Consider the following 16,235-nt stretch of genomic DNA (forward strand, 5'->3'; position numbering starts at 1 on the left):
CACTGTTGTCATGTGGGTGATCTAGGCCAAATAGATCGTAAATTACATTTAGGCAGTAACATTCCTTTGTAACTAATTAGCCTTTTGCATAGGATTCAGTGATGTTTCTTATAAAAGAATGGCATGAGAAAAAGAGAGGAGATCTGAAACTTGTGCATTTATATGTAGCCTCTTGAAAACTCCACTAGCAACTGACTAATGGAGATATTTTATTATTTACTCAGGAAGAACGGGCAAGAGAACAGAACAAAGTAATTTAGACTAATTATAAAATTCACATAAATTATCAACAACAACAACAACAACAACAACAACAACAATAATAATAATAATAATTTTAATGTCTGCATGAACTGGTTCTTGTGTGGATTAGCTTCAATCGATTGCTGGAGAGGGTTTGTGGAGGTGAAGCCAATGGAGAGGATCGTATTGATGAATTTAAATTGTGGAGTGTGGTTTGCCAAGAGGGAAAAAGGTCACTTTCATTGACCTCACAAAACTTGCTGGTACTTCAGTTAGACGGGGGAAATAGCACCAGTCTCTGGCTTTTGCAGCTGCTCAAAGTCAGGAGTTGGATGTTTTCGCTCTCATATTACGGGCTCAGTTCTTTGCAAATAACTATTGATTCTGTTAAAAATAAAGAGAGATCTGTTACCAGGAAGAGCCATCTGGTCCTTCTGTTCAAAGATGCCTTACCGTGGTGTTTTTTTTCCCCCCATCTCAAAGAGGACGACTTCCTTGAGGAAGAATTTAAAATGTACCATGTGCCAGAGATTAAGGAACTTTGAAAAAAGAATCACAGTTTATTTTGTGTGCTTCAAATGGGAAAACACCCCATTCTCAGCACAGCAGGGTTTTGGAAGCGATCAGAATCAAAACTAAATAAAGAAGACAGATGGAACCTGAGCTTCGCAATTTTTAAGATGCACTGTTCTTTAGATGATACCTTTGCTTGGGGGGAAGAATTTCGTTTTCTCGCTCACAAAGAGTGATAAGGGAGCTGTACATTTTGTTGTCTTTTCATCAAACTGGGTATCATCCATATTTTTTTTTAAAAAAATATCACCCCGCTTCCAAATGAATCATGCTAGATACCACCACCACCCCAAAATTCCCACAAATCCACATGACCAGTGCTATATTTGCATTTCTTTTATTGCTTTATTAATATTGGCAGTGGGAAGAGCAGCAGCAAGATTTGCATAAAAGGATGTCAGTGAAGGAGTTTTGTTTTATTTAATCCTTTCCCATGTTTCTTACGGTTACCATAAAAAGAGATGCATGAATCCAGGTAACACTAGATGGTAGCAAAGAGTCATGATTTTCTGCCACCTATTGGTTATCTGGAGTTTTGCAGCAAAGTATCAGAAAAAGAGGTGGTAAGGCTGGTACTTTCCAGACAGTCATTGTTCTTCTCTAAATTACATATTTATATACTTTTAGGTGCATTGATGTGTGTGTGTGTGTGTGTGTTTCTAATAAATAAAGTAATGTTGCCTTAACAATTTTCTATACATAAAATTCCAAGCAGAGCTTTTTAAAAGTTATTTATCTATTTCCCCGCCGTCTTAACGTTTATAACATTGGAAGGAAGGTGGAAATTCAACTATTTCCTGGGATTGCAAGATTTCAGTAAATTTGTCAAGCTAACTTTGCTGCTGTTCTCCAAAGGTTGCAGTCCTTTCCCTCAGCCAGGTGCTTAGGAGATCTCACTCTTGAACATGCTTGCTCCTGAAAATTCTTCAAGTGTGCATATCCCTCCTCCATATTTTTCTTGATACAAACTGTATCTCCAGCTCTTACTGTTGTGTTTGTTTAAAAATATTCGCAGAAAATCTGCGATTGGTTAAGACGCGGCTATTCAGAAAATAGCCGCGAAAGTTAAATGAGTGTCAGTTGGAAAAAGCCCGCGAAAAAGAGAGTATAAAAGGGCAACGGGTTAGCCGTTGCCCTCATTCCGGCAATTCTACCGTTCCAGTGTTTGTATTCTCTCTTGCCATGAATAAACCAGTTTTGATTTAAGACTACCGGAGTCCAGACTTTTCAGTGGCGACGAGGAGGTCGAACTCCCGCTAACGCAGCCATGAACTCGGCCATGGCTCCACCGCCGCCCGTATTCAACCCCGAGACGGAAGCTTGGACCTCGTATATGTCCAAATTTACATTTTTCCTGAAGGCGAGCAATCTACATGACGCCGATGACGAGAGGAAGAAAGCTATATTCCTCGCTTATTGCGGCACAGAAGTCTACAGCCTAGCCTCTACACTCGTTGACCCAGACACCCTGGAAACCGTCGCATGGTCAACTCTACAAGCAAAACTTGCCGCCCATTATCAGCCGACGACTCCTGTCCGCGTATACCGCCATCAATTCGCTCAGATGAGGCAAGCGGACGGAGAATCCACCAACGATTTTATAACTCGCTTACGCGCACTCCTCCCGAAGTGCAAATACAAGGATCCAGAGGAGCAGCTCATGGACCGCCTTATTTTCGGTCTAACCAATATCACGCTCCAGAAGAAATACTTAGTTGATGAGGATGCCTCTCTCCAAGACATTCTTAAGGCAGCAAAAGCCTCCGAGGTATCTGAAACATCTGTTGCCGAAATTAAACGCGCAACCTCAAGCGTTCATCACATTCCTGATGAATCACCTTGGCACGCCTGCCCTTCTGATGAAAAACACTCAGAATCTGCTACTCCAGACGACACCTGTCTCCAAATCCGAAGAGCCTCCGACCACGACACCAAAGAAGCCTCCCGTGCCGACAGATGTGCCGGCTGCAACGGAAACCACCCTCGTTTTCGCTGCCATTTCAAGGACGCCTACTGCCGCCGTTGCCAGCGCCGCGGCCACATCGCCGAAGTCTGCCGCGCCGCCAACCCAACTCCAGCAACTCAACAAAGCCAACGACCCTATTTTTCACCGTGGAATCGACGACCACCGTTTTCGCGCAACGTTTCCCGCCCGGCTGACAACTCGCCCTCTTCTAACCAACGAGGTAACTCCCCTTCTTCCGTAAACTGCAATTTTCCCGCTGCGGAAAACAAGCTATTTGTTTCTCTTTTCCTCAACGGCCACCCCTGCCAAATGGAATTAGACACCGGGTCCAGACATTCCATAATGCCTTGGGAAAAACTTAAATTATATTTACCTCGTGTAAAACAAACTGACTTGCAACCGTGGGAACCGGGTTTGAGTGATTTTCAGGGCCATTCAATTCCAGTGTTAGGATGCTTAAATGTTCCTATTGCGTTTAAAAAATTTCAAGGGTTTTTACCTCTGTTAGTGGTTGACGGTCCTAAACACTCATTACTGGGACTTCGATGGTTACAACCTTTAGGTATTGAAATTTCAGGGGTTAACAATGTATGTGACTCTTTTGACCCAAATGATTTATTGAAAGAATTTCCCGAAGTTTTCTCTAGCGCTCTGGGTAAATATACAGGCAGCCCCATTTCGTTTAATCTGGACCCAAATATTCCGCCCATCCGATTAAAGCCCCGCAGAATCCCCATTCCACTTTTGCCTAAAGTGGATGAACAATTGGACAAATTAATAGCTCAGGGCATTTTAGTTCCCACTGACCACGCTAAATGGGAAACTCCTATTGTAACGCCCGTTAAGCCGGATGGCTCCATTAGAATTTGCGCAGATTACAAAGCCACGATTAATAAAGCACTACAGCATAATGCCTATCCAATCCCAGTAGTGCAACAACTCTTGCACACCTTAGGAAATGGGTCCATCTTCGCGAAGTTGGACCTGGCACAGGCATATCAACAGCTCACCGTAGATCAAGACACCTCTGAAGCCCAGACAATCGTAACTCATAGAGGTGCCTTTAAATGCACCCGGCTCCAGTTTGGAGTCTCTACCGCCCCAGGTATCTTTCAGGGTCTGATGGAACGCATTTTAAATAATATTCCTGGGGTCGTTCCATATTTCGACGACGTGTTAATATCTGCCACATCCAAATCTGAGTTATGGGACAGAATCAGGCGTGTTTTAACCAAATTTAAAGAAACAGGACTCCATTTGAAAGCAGACAAATGTTCTTGGGCTGTGCCCAAAGTTGAATTCTTGGGGTTTACAATAGACCGTTTTGGGATTCACCCCACAAATGACAAAGTTGATGCCATAAGAAATGCCCCCACCCCTTCAGATAAGACAGACTTACAAGCATTCCTAGGACTCCTTAACTTTTATTCCGTCTTTCTTAAACAGAAAGCGACGGTGGCAGAACCGCTTCATAACCTCCTAAAGAAAGACTCTGTCTGGACGTGGGGACCAAAAGAACAAGCCGCTTTCCAAGCAGTAAAAAATTTACTTTCCTCCAATAGTGTCCTAGTGCAATATAATGTAGCTATGCCCTTATCCCTAACCTGCGACGCTTCACCGTTCGGCATAGGAGCCGTCCTCAGCCATAACTTTCCGGACGGCACAGAAGCCCCAATAGCCTATTATTCTAAAACTCTTTCGGCAGCTGAAAGGAATTACTCCCAGCTCGACAAGGAGGCGTTAGCCCTTGTCGCTGGAGTTAAACGTTTTCATTATTACCTTTGTGGTCGGCCCTTTACGTTAATCACCGACCATAAACCGCTTTTAGGCATTTTGGCGGGAAACAAACAAACTCCCGCCTTTCTCTCTCCTCGCATGACTCGCTGGACTATTTTCCTCGCCGCTTACAATTATACTTTAATCCACAGGGGGGGGAAAGACATAGGAAATGCTGATGCATTAAGCAGGTGCCCCCAATCAGAATTAGTCAATGATCCAGCCCCTGCCTCAAGCGTTTTATTAATTGAATCTAGTAAACAAACGTTATTAACAGCAACAGAAATAGCCAATCAGACACAAGCAGATCCAATTTTGAAATATATTAAACAATGGATATTAAAGGGATGGCCAATTGAACAACAACCAAACCAATTTCAACCTTTTAAGAATAGACAGTTCGAATTAAATGTGTTAAAAGATTGTATATTGTGGGGAGACAGGGTGGTTATTCCAAAAGCCTTACAGAAGCAAGCATTACAGTTATTGCATATAGGTCACCCAGGAATAGTCAAAATGAAAACTATTGCCAGAAGTCATTTATGGTGGCCAGGATTGGACAAGGATATAGAGTCATGGGTGGGTGGTTGTATACCCTGCCAGAGAACAAGACCCAACCCACCAAAAGTTACACCATCAGAGTGGCCAACACCAAGAGGGCCCTGGTCTAGAATACATATTGACTTTGCAGGACCAATCAGGGGCCAATCCTTTTTACTGGTTGTGGATGCATACTCCAAGTGGCTGGAAATTGAACTCATGGCATCCACAACTACTAGTGCAACTATAAAGGCATTAAGGAAAATGTTTGCCACACATGGTATTCCAGACATTCTGGTATCTGACAACGGGCCTCAGCTAACAGCCCGTCAAATGGAACTATTTCTTGCAGACCAGGGCATAAAACATGTACTCACTCCACCTCATTTTGCCCAAGCTAATGGGCAAGCAGAACGAATGGTTAGAACCACAAAGGAAGCATTAAACAAAGCACCACTAGGAGATTGGCAACAACAAATTGATGAATTTCTAACCATTCAGCATATTACGCCGTCAGCGTCAACAAACAAAAGCCCAGCAGAACTTTTAATGGGCAGAAACCTTCGTTCTAAATTAGACAGAATTCACCCAAGTTACCAGAATGACCATAAAGGAATAAAAATACAAAGTGAGAGACAGTTTAACATCGGGGATTTAATTTATGCCAAAGACTATGATTCAAACGATAAATGGAAAGATGGCACAGTATTGAATAAAACAGGTTTAAAAACATACGTTGTAATATTAACAGATGGGCGCAGTTGGCATCGGCATGTCGACCAACTACGCAAAAGAATGAAGACTAACCCAGACATTTTACCTACTATAGACAAACCAATAGAGGACTTACCAGAACCACCTCGAGACTCCAGCGATGGCTGCTTGTTGCCCCTGGCGGCCGGCGAAGATCAAAATGCATCATCGCAACCAGGCCCGTCAGAGACTAGCCTTAGCGGAGCAACGGAGCCAGCCGTCCAGGCAAGCAGCTCCCAGCAAAATGAACTGCGCAGGTCCCAGAGATCTGTGAAACCACCAATCCGCTTGCAGGACTATGTGACGTGGATTAACACGTAATCATGGTCTCAGCCAAAGAGGGAGGGGTGTTGTGTTTGTTTAAAAATATTCGCAGAAAATCTGCGATTGGTTAAGACGCGGCTATTCAGAAAATAGCCGCGAAAGTTAAATGAGTGTCAGTTGGAAAAAGCCCGCGAAAAAGAGAGTATAAAAGGGCAACGGGTTAGCCGTTGCCCTCATTCCGGCAATTCTACCGTTCCAGTGTTTGTATTCTCTCTTGCCATGAATAAACCAGTTTTGATTTAAGACTACCGGAGTCCAGACTTTTCACTTACCATACAAAACAACTCCAGCACCTCTTCCAGCATTGCTTGACATTTTCCCTTTTGTATATTTTCAGCTCTAAGGCAAACATGCCTCTATACAGGTGGTTCCATTAGACATGGAGCTTCTCAGGGCCCACATGACTCCAAGCCTGGTTCTTGCATGTAGAAAAACAAAGCAAAACCCCTTTAACCTTGAGACCACGAAGGCAATTCAGCCTGCCAGAAAGGGATATAATTTGCAAGACCTCTTACAGAAAATTGTAGAGGACTGTGGAGTTAACCTTGAAAATGTAATGCAAGAACAGTTAGATAAACATCTACTTAGCCCTGGGAAGGAAAACAGGGTGAGCCACAAAATCAGTATACAGTAATTCCAACTTGACTTCTTTTTGTACAAAAGGGAGCAGTAGTCCTGGTGGTGTCTGATTCTTGGTCTCAAAAGGCTGATAATTACTCTTGTTTTCATTTGTCTGTCTGTCTGTCTGTCTGTCTGTCTGTCTGTCTGTCTGTCTGTCTGTCTTTCTCTTTCTTCTGAGCTGAGCTACAAAACTCCAGACAACCAATGGGTGTCAGAAAATCATGTCTCTGTTACCATCTAATGTTACCTGGATTCTTGCTTCCTATTTTTGGATAACTATAAGAAACACATAAATAAAACAAAACTTCTTCTGATGAATTGTCTAGGACCTTTGTGGTGATATCTATGCATAAAGACAACTGAGATGTTCACATGTAATTTCTGGGTAAGCCACCTTTGTGTATAGAAAAGAGGAGCTCAGATGGAAAGTACATAATAGACACCTTATCAGAAACCAGTTTCATCACGTTTTCAGGAATATGCTTTCCTTCTCTATTGTTGTTAATACAAGATATGAGGAAGAAGCAAAGTATGATTGTCCATTGAACAATTCTGATACCAGATTTGTTATGGCCAGTGCTCTCATCACTTTTATGTTGCTGTAATAAGAGAACCATCCCAAAATATTTCTGTCCTGGTTACTTTTTCCTCTTCTTTTACTGCTGAAAATTTATTTTTTCCCCTTCAATATTTCAGTAATCATTTCAAGATCAGGATATTTCATTATATTCCTTTCCCCTCTGCAAATGCAGATCAGATTAGTAAGTTCAATTATGAACATTCTAATGGGACAAGTATAAACAGCTAGAATGTTACGTAGTTCTTGGTCTGCTTTGTGGTTGCTAAATCAATTGCAATACAGTCCGACTTTTCTACTTAGAAATAATCCCCTAATTTTCTGCCTCCTCCCATATCCTACATTGGGCTCAAGGTTATCAAAACCTTCCTGCTGACTAAACCAGAAGAACAATGCCTGGGTAAGGAGCCAGATTTTAAGAATGTCCCAGAAGGTCAAGGCGGGATTGCTGGATTGCTGGAGGTGGGTGTTCCATAAGGTAGGGTCAGTTAGAGATGTATCCTGTGGGTGGTTCTTTATGCATGCTGGGTTTTTGAGGCATTTGATTTTAAAATGTTTTATAGGCTTATAAAGGTTTTTGTAGTTTCATTGCTTTTATGAATTGCCCAGGGTTGTTTCAAGATGGACAGTCATATCAAAAGAATTATTTCAAAATAATTAAATACACTAGGTTCCTCAGCTTTTAAACTATAAATACCCATGTAAGGGATATCTAGAAGCAACAATTTGAATAGCAGCAAACTAATGATGATCTTAGCTATTAATTACTAAAATTACTAAAAGATGGCAAGTTGTTTTGGGATCTAGCAGGCTGTCAAAGTCTAGTAGGCACCAGAGTATTTTTAATTCATCTCCTCCAGTAATAACTCCAAAAACCCCAACAATAATATCCTCCAATAATAATTTTGATCCCCCCTCCCCCCAATATATGCCCATGTAATACCAACACTCCGCAGTCTGCACTGGCTGCCGATCAGTTTCCGGTCACAATTCAAAATGTTGGTTATGACCTATAAAGCCCTTCATGGCATCGGACCAGAATATCTCCGGGACCACCTTCTGCCGCATGAATCCCAGCGACCTGTTAGGTCCCACAGAGTTGGCCTTCTCCGGGTCCCGTCGACTAAACAATGTCGTTTGGTGGGGCCCAGGGGAAGAGCCTTCTCTGTGGCATCCTTGACCCTCTGGAACCAGCTCCCCGCAGAGATTAGAACTGCCCCCACCCTCCTTGCCTTTCGCGAACTCCTTAAAACCCATCTCTGCTGTCAGGCATGGGGGAATTGAGACATCTCCCCCGGGCCTATACAGTTTATGCATGGTATGGTTGTGGGTATGTTTCTTTTAATAATGGAGTTTTTAGTGTTTTTTTAATTATTAGATTTGTTGTACATTGTTTTATTGTTGCTGTGAGCTGCTCCGAGTCATACAAATCTAATAAATAAATAAATAAATAAATATTTTATTCTAAAATTATTTAGAAGTTGTTTTAAAATGAAGGATTGCATGAATTTAACTTCAGGAGAGACCTGGGGACTATGATGTCCTGTGATGTAGAATGCTAGAAGAAAGGTTTGGCATAATTAATCTCTAGGAAATATGAATTTGAGCACAATGCATCCCATCGCTGCCTCAAAGAGAAGCCTCAAATAAAGCCTCATTTCCCAGTTCTCTCTTCAAAAAATATGAATAATAAGTTATTAGGCCATGTATCTTTTGTTTATTTTTTATTTTTATATAAATTAATGCATCAAATCTCTAAGCATTCAACATCAAAGATACATTTCTATAGATATAGATAATTCAGATATTAATATTTGTAGCTTCATTGGCATGAGAACAAACCAGCAATTATCCATAATTTTGCGAGAGAGGACAGTCCAATTGTCAATAACATAAGGAGTTTAGAAGTATGTCTGGAATGGCAAAGAATCATAAAATTATAGAACATAAACAGGGAAAGGGATTATTTCAGCCACCAAATCTAGCAGTCTGCTCAGTCACAAATCCAAATAAATATCCAAGAAAGATGGCTACTTAGCTTCTATCTGTTCTTACACTTATGAAAGTTTATTTTTCCCTTTGCCTTCAAATGCAGTTTGTTTTCTTGTAAGTCAAATACAATATTTCATGCCTTACTCTGAATGGAATGGGATGGGATGGGATGGGATAGAATGGAATGGAATCGAAGGGAAGGGAAGGGAAGGGAAGGGAAGAGAAGAGAAGAGTTGGAAGGGAACTTGGAGGTCTTATAGTACAATCCCCTGGTTAGACAGGAAATCCTACACCACTTCAGTCAAATGGTTATCCACTTTAAAACTTCCAGTGTTGGAACATTCACAACTTCTGGAGGCAAGTTGTTCCACTGATTAATTGTTATAACTAACAGGAAATTTCTCCTTATTTCTAAGTTACTTTTCTCCTTGATTAGTTTACACCCATTGCTTCTTGTTCCACCCTCAGGTGCTTTGAAGGATAGTTTGACTTACTCTTCTTTGTGGCAATCCCTGAGATATTGGAACACTGCTTTCATGTCATGCCTAGTCCTTTTTTTTATTAAACTAGACATACCCAATTCCTGCAACCATTCTTCATATGTTTAGCCTCCGGTTCCCTAATCATCTTTGTTGCTCTTCTCTACGCCCTTTCTAGAGTCTCCACAAGACATTGTAAAGTGGTATTAACACTTCATGTGATCTTGATTCTATCCTTCTGTTTATGCAGCCTAGAATTGTGTTGGCTTTTTTGGCAGTTGCTCACACTGCTGGCTCATATTTAAGTTGTTGTCCACTAGGACTCAAAGGTCTCATAGTTATTAAGGTTAAGCAAGATACTGTGCATTTTGTTTTTCTTACCTAAATGTAGAACCTTATCTTTTTCAACATTGAAAAAAATATTTTTTCTTTATATATCAAATTTATTTGCTGCCCATCTCAGAATTTAAGGCAACTCTGCATCAAGATAACAGATATACATTATAAATATAAAAACTGATTAAAATTACACAAATTAAAACAAAAAAATATTAATATAAAACAGAATTTCATTCTTTAATTTTCCAATTTTAATTGTCATATGTAATTTTGAGTTTTACACCGATCTTATAGGACGTTAGCTACAACTTTGTGTAATCTGCACATTTGATAGGTGTTTTATTTTTTTGCCTCTTCTGAGACATTAATGAATTGAATAGGGTTTAGAACTGAACATTATGGCAGTCCATTTGGGGCTGCACTCCAACTGATAAGGAACCATTGATTTTTTTTAAGCCAGATTTTTGAGCCATATTATTATTGAGTTAATTGTCATGCTATCCACCCCATATTTAACCATCTTAATAATTATACTCATTAGCCTTACTATATTCCACATTTATGCATGATCTGCACAAACGGAAACCTTCTTGTAGTCAATTTGGCAGAGGGAAAACTACACTGTTCTCTCAGTTATCCATCTATCTGATCCTTAGCCCCTTTGCCTTTTCTGTATCCTTCCTGATTGTTTCAAAAAAGTTTAAGCAAATCCTTTCCTTTTGCGAGTGCAGTGATTCAGTATTATGCCTTCCCTTCCTTCAGAATGAGTGTATACATTATACATACATACATACATACATACATACATACATACATACATACATGCTATAAAATTATATATATGTGTGTGTGTGTGTACGTATAGATAATAGATAGACAGACAGACAGACAGACAGATAGATAGATAAAAATTGTATATTATTGTATATTATATAGATAGATAAAAATTATATATATATATATATATAATTTTTATCTATCTATATAATTTTTATCTATCTATAATTTTTCATCTATCTTTTTTATTCTATATATCTCTATCTATCTATCTATCTATCTATCTATCTATCTATCTATCTATCTATCTATCTATCTCAAGAATTGTCCTAGAAATGCAAGTTCCGGGTGTATTTATAAATGAAGAGGCAACAGTCATTGCAATCTCTGGAACGTTTTAAATGTATTTAAAAACTACTAAAATTAACTAAGTTTTCATTAGTCCTCTACTAATGTCATCAGAGTGTTAAAATCCCCATTGAAGACAGTTGATTTTATATGATGTTGCTCACTTTGCTCATTGCCCGTGTCACAGGCCCACGCCCTTCCTTTCCTCCTGTAATTAGCTTAGCTGTGGCTAGCTTAGTCATGGAAACAGGTGGGGGTGCTGTCCCTTCTTTATCTTTTGCCTATTGCCTCTTTCTCTCCCCAGGGAATAGAGCAGGGTTATGAGGCAATACTTGGGGTGTGCTAATCATCACTTTCTCCCCCTTGTTGTTAATCCTCCCTTCCTTAGGTACATTGTCTCTTCTAACATCTCTTTTGCCTATGACTGTGTATTGGGCCTGCATTTTTCTACAGCCCCCTGCCTCTGTGCCCTTGCAGCTTGCTCTCCTGCATGCAATTGAAATTTGCCCCACCTTCACCTTCATTAGGCTGTTCCTTATGAAAAAAAATTAAGGAAACACTTAAACAACACAATATAACTCCAAGTAAATCAAACTCCTGTGAAATCAAACTGTCCACTTAGGAAACAACACTGATTGACAATCAATTTCACATGGTGTTGTGCACATTCACTTTGTACAGAACAAAGTATTCAATGGGAATATTTCATTCATTCAGATCTATTATTTGAGTTTTCCTTTATTTTTGGGGCAATATATGTTGCATTAAAACTACCTATTTAGAAAACCTTTAAAAAACCATCAACACTTATGTCACTAAAATAGCTTTAATTCAAATGAGTATGGCAATAGTCTAAGGTTTACTATGACAACATCAGCATAACAAAGAACAACAAAAAAAGATTCCAGATGAAAAAATTAAAGATATTTGCAGTATCAATGACTAGAAACTGCCAAGAAAAGTAATATATTTTACAGATTTATCTGTATAGCTGACAGAATGTTTACATATGTTTTGATATGGTAAAAAGCTGTGACTGAACCACACTATAGTTTTGGATTAATTTATTTTAAGTAAAAAGAAACAGTGAGAGAGACTGCACATAAGCATAATAATTGGTTTGCAATGACAAAGAGGATAGCAAAGGAAATTGCTTGAAGTACATTTCCTCCAAAGGTCTAAAAAAACATGAAATCATTAGCATACAGGTAGTCCTCAACTTAAGACCACAATTAATCCCAAAATTTTATGTTGCTAAGTGAGACATTTGTTAATAGAATATAATTCTTTATCAGCCAAGTGTGATTGGACACACAAGGAATTTGTCTTTGGTGCATATGCTCTCAGTGTACATTAAAAAAAAAGATAAATTTATCAAGAATCATGAGGTACAACACTTAATGATTGTCATAGGGTACAAATAAGCAATCAGAAAACAATATCAACATAAATCATAAGGATACAAGCAACAAGTTTCATGGCACTGGGCCAGATTATCTCCGGGATTGCCTTCTGACGCACGAATCCCAACGACCAGTTAGGTCCCACAGAGTGGGCCTTCTCCGGGTCCCGTCAATTAAACAATGTCGTTTGGCAGGACCCAGGAGAAGAGCCTTCTCTGTGGCGGCCCCGGCCCTCTGGAACCAACTCCCCCCAGAGATTAGAATATCCCCCACCCTCCTTGCCTTTCATAAGCTCCTCAAAACCCACCTCTGCCATCAGGCATGGGGGAACTGAGATATTCTTTCCCCCTAGGCTTCTACAATTTATGCATGGTATGTTTGTATGTATGATTGGTTTTATAACAAGGGTTTTTAGCTGTTTTAGTATTTCTACATGCTGTTTTTATCACTGTTGTTAGCCGCCCCGAGTCCACGGAGAGGGGCGGCATACAAATCCAATAAATAAATAAATAAATAAATAAGTTACAGTCATACAGTCATAAGTGGGAGTAGATGGGTGATAGGAACGATGAAAAGACTAATAGTAATAGTGATGCAGCCTTAGTGAATACTTTGACAGTGGTGAGGGAATTATTTGTTTAGCAGAGTGATGGCGTTCAGGAAAAAACTGTTCTTATGTCTTGTCGTCTCAGTGTGCAGTGCTCTTAAGTGGTAAATGAGTTTTGTCCCATTTTATGACTTTTCTTGCCATATTTGTTAACTGAATCATTGCAGTTGTTAAGTTAATCAAATAGTTGTTAGGTGAATCTGATGTCCTCATTGACTTTTCTTGTCAGAAGGTCACAAAATGAGCCTAGGACACTGCAACAGTCATAAATATGAACCCTACTCCAGACAGTCGGCAGAGGTAAAGTCTGACTAAATATATACACACCAAAGCAGTGTAAGGTTTATTGTTATTCTTGATTAAAGATGTCTGTGATCAATTATTATTCTGCTGTATGCATCATAGTTTTTTTTTTAAAAAATGTTGATGTTAGTTCTAATTTAGTTTATACTTTAAAAATATGTGGTATGAGGTACAACAATTCTAATGTCCTTTTTGTCATTGCTCTACATGGGACTACCCTTGAAGTGTATTCATAAAGTACAACTGTTACAGTGTGCGGCAGCACAGGCAGTTTTGGGGAGCTCAAGGGTTGCCCATGTAAAATCACCTTTTAAAGTCCTTCATGGCATGGATCTAGGCTTGTTGAGGGACCATTCCACTTGGGATTGGTCTGCCCCATCCAAACATGCTGCAGACCCCTTTGGCCAGGGTAACCTATGGTCCCAATGAAGAGTCTTATCTGCCATTGTGTTCCTCTTTGGAATTTCTTGCCCCATGACTGAGGTTGGCCCCAATCCTTCTGACTTTCTGCAAGAACTTAAATACCTAGCTCTGCCAGTTGTCTGAGAGCTTCAATATACTGAGGGTGCCTGATAAATTAATTACAGATTCCACTTCCTTTTCTGCCCATCTTATTCCCTCCTTCCCCATCTTCTAGCTAGGGTTGAGTATTTGCATTTTTTACAGTATTTTATTTGTACTGTTATAGTTTTATCTTTTTAATATTGTAAGCTGCCTAGAGTCACCCTGTTGAAAGATGGGTGGGCAATTCTTTCACTCATTCACTCATTCATTCATTCAAATTAATCAGGAAACACACTACATGAAGCAAACAAACATATATTATTGGTTGGCATTCTTGCCTACTGCACATCTAATGGAACTAAGGATTTGAGGATGAATTCAACACTAACTATGCAGGTTAACTCTATTCCTCCTCGCCCCCCCCCCCCCCATTGTGCTAAGTTTCCAATGTGATCACAATCTAGAAAAACTGCAGTGCCAGGTTTTGTGCATTACCTAAACAGATATCTCACATGTTATCTTATTTATTCCATCTCCCCAAGCCTAAAGTAATCAGTTGTAAGTCGACCAGAGAAGAAGGGACCTGACTTAGTCAATAAATGTGTGTGTTTGAACAATACTTTGTGAGCCAGCTCTCCTTCAATTAAACCCACATTCTTTCAGATGTACTATAACAATGCAGCATTGTTCACGACCACCAAGGGCTTATTAAACAAGCCTCTCTTTGCAATTGCATTATTTAATAATACATTTAGAAGAGATTTTTTCCACAGATCAAGGCCTCCACCAAGTGCCAATTTATAAATCCTTAAGCTCGTGGTTTGCAATGGGTTTATAGATAATTATAATTGTGTTGTATTATGACCCAGCTGGCCAATCTGCTGTTCCATAGTTCCTGAACCATCCAAAAGTTGCTCTCCTCCAATCTTTCTTTTATAAATTCATATCTGCACTTGTTTCCATTTAAAATGGAAGAAAGGCGGAATATGTTATAGAGTCATAAAAACAATGTGCTTTTCTTTCTGTGTTTTTTATAATGAAATGCTAAACATGAAGCTGAAATGCTCCATCTGTTAATAAATATTATGTTTGGAAAGCACTACAGTTATTAGCATGCGATAAAAAAAATGAGGCATCATTGCAGACTGACAAAAAAATTAACATTGTAATGTGATCAGGGTGGGTTCTAACTTACCTCATTGCCAGTTTGCTTTCTCCTGAGCCCTGTGGGTGTGCTTTGTGGTGTGCAATTTGTGTGCATGCACAGTACCAAAAATAAAATAAAATAAAAAACCTCTCCCAACCCCCCCCCCCCCCTGCAAAAAGTCAAAAACAAGATAGTGACACATGCGCAGTACTGGAAACAAAGCTTCTGCACATGTGCAGAAGAAAAAAAAACAGAAAAAAATTGCAAAATAAAAAAAATTCCCCCCAAAATTTAAAAAAACTTGTTCTGTGACATCATCATGACATCACCAGCAGGTTGTTACCAGTTCAGGTGAACAGATCTGAACCAGAAAGAATGTGGTGCTACAATTTGCAAACTGGATAGTTTCAGTTATCGTTTAGACCTACTACTGCTGTAGTAGTACTGTACTACCTTTGCTTTCTGATTGTAAATAAAGTTATCCTATGTTGACTATAACATAATGTCAATTTGTATTTATTGCACAAAGTGACCAGAGAAAAAGACACTTGATAGGAGTGTTGTGTGATCAAAAACTATCACTCTTAAACTTTGATATGTGATTGCAGTATAGTAGAAGAACAATCTACTTGTAGTTCGCACTTCCTTTTTATTATTTCATTAATATGATGGTACTAGAAGTCTGGCATGTGATAATGTTAAATACAGCTTTTGGAGATAGGATTTTTGGTCTATTGGTCAAAAAATAAATAAAAAGACCTAAGCAATTTATATTATGAACCCAAAGCATAAATTAATGCTTAATTATCATTGAAAAATATTTTATTCCATTACTACATTGTTCTTCATTATTTTTCAAAAAACCAAAACAGAAAAATGAATATTAGGAAGAAAGTCTGCAGAAATATGTGTCTATGTAACGGAGAAAATACAAAAATATGTTATATCTGGAGAAATTAGAAT

The sequence above is a fragment of the Erythrolamprus reginae genome, chromosome 3 (genome assembly GCF_031021105.1).
Source record: "Erythrolamprus reginae isolate rEryReg1 chromosome 3, rEryReg1.hap1, whole genome shotgun sequence".
NCBI lineage: Eukaryota > Metazoa > Chordata > Lepidosauria > Squamata > Dipsadidae > Erythrolamprus > Erythrolamprus reginae.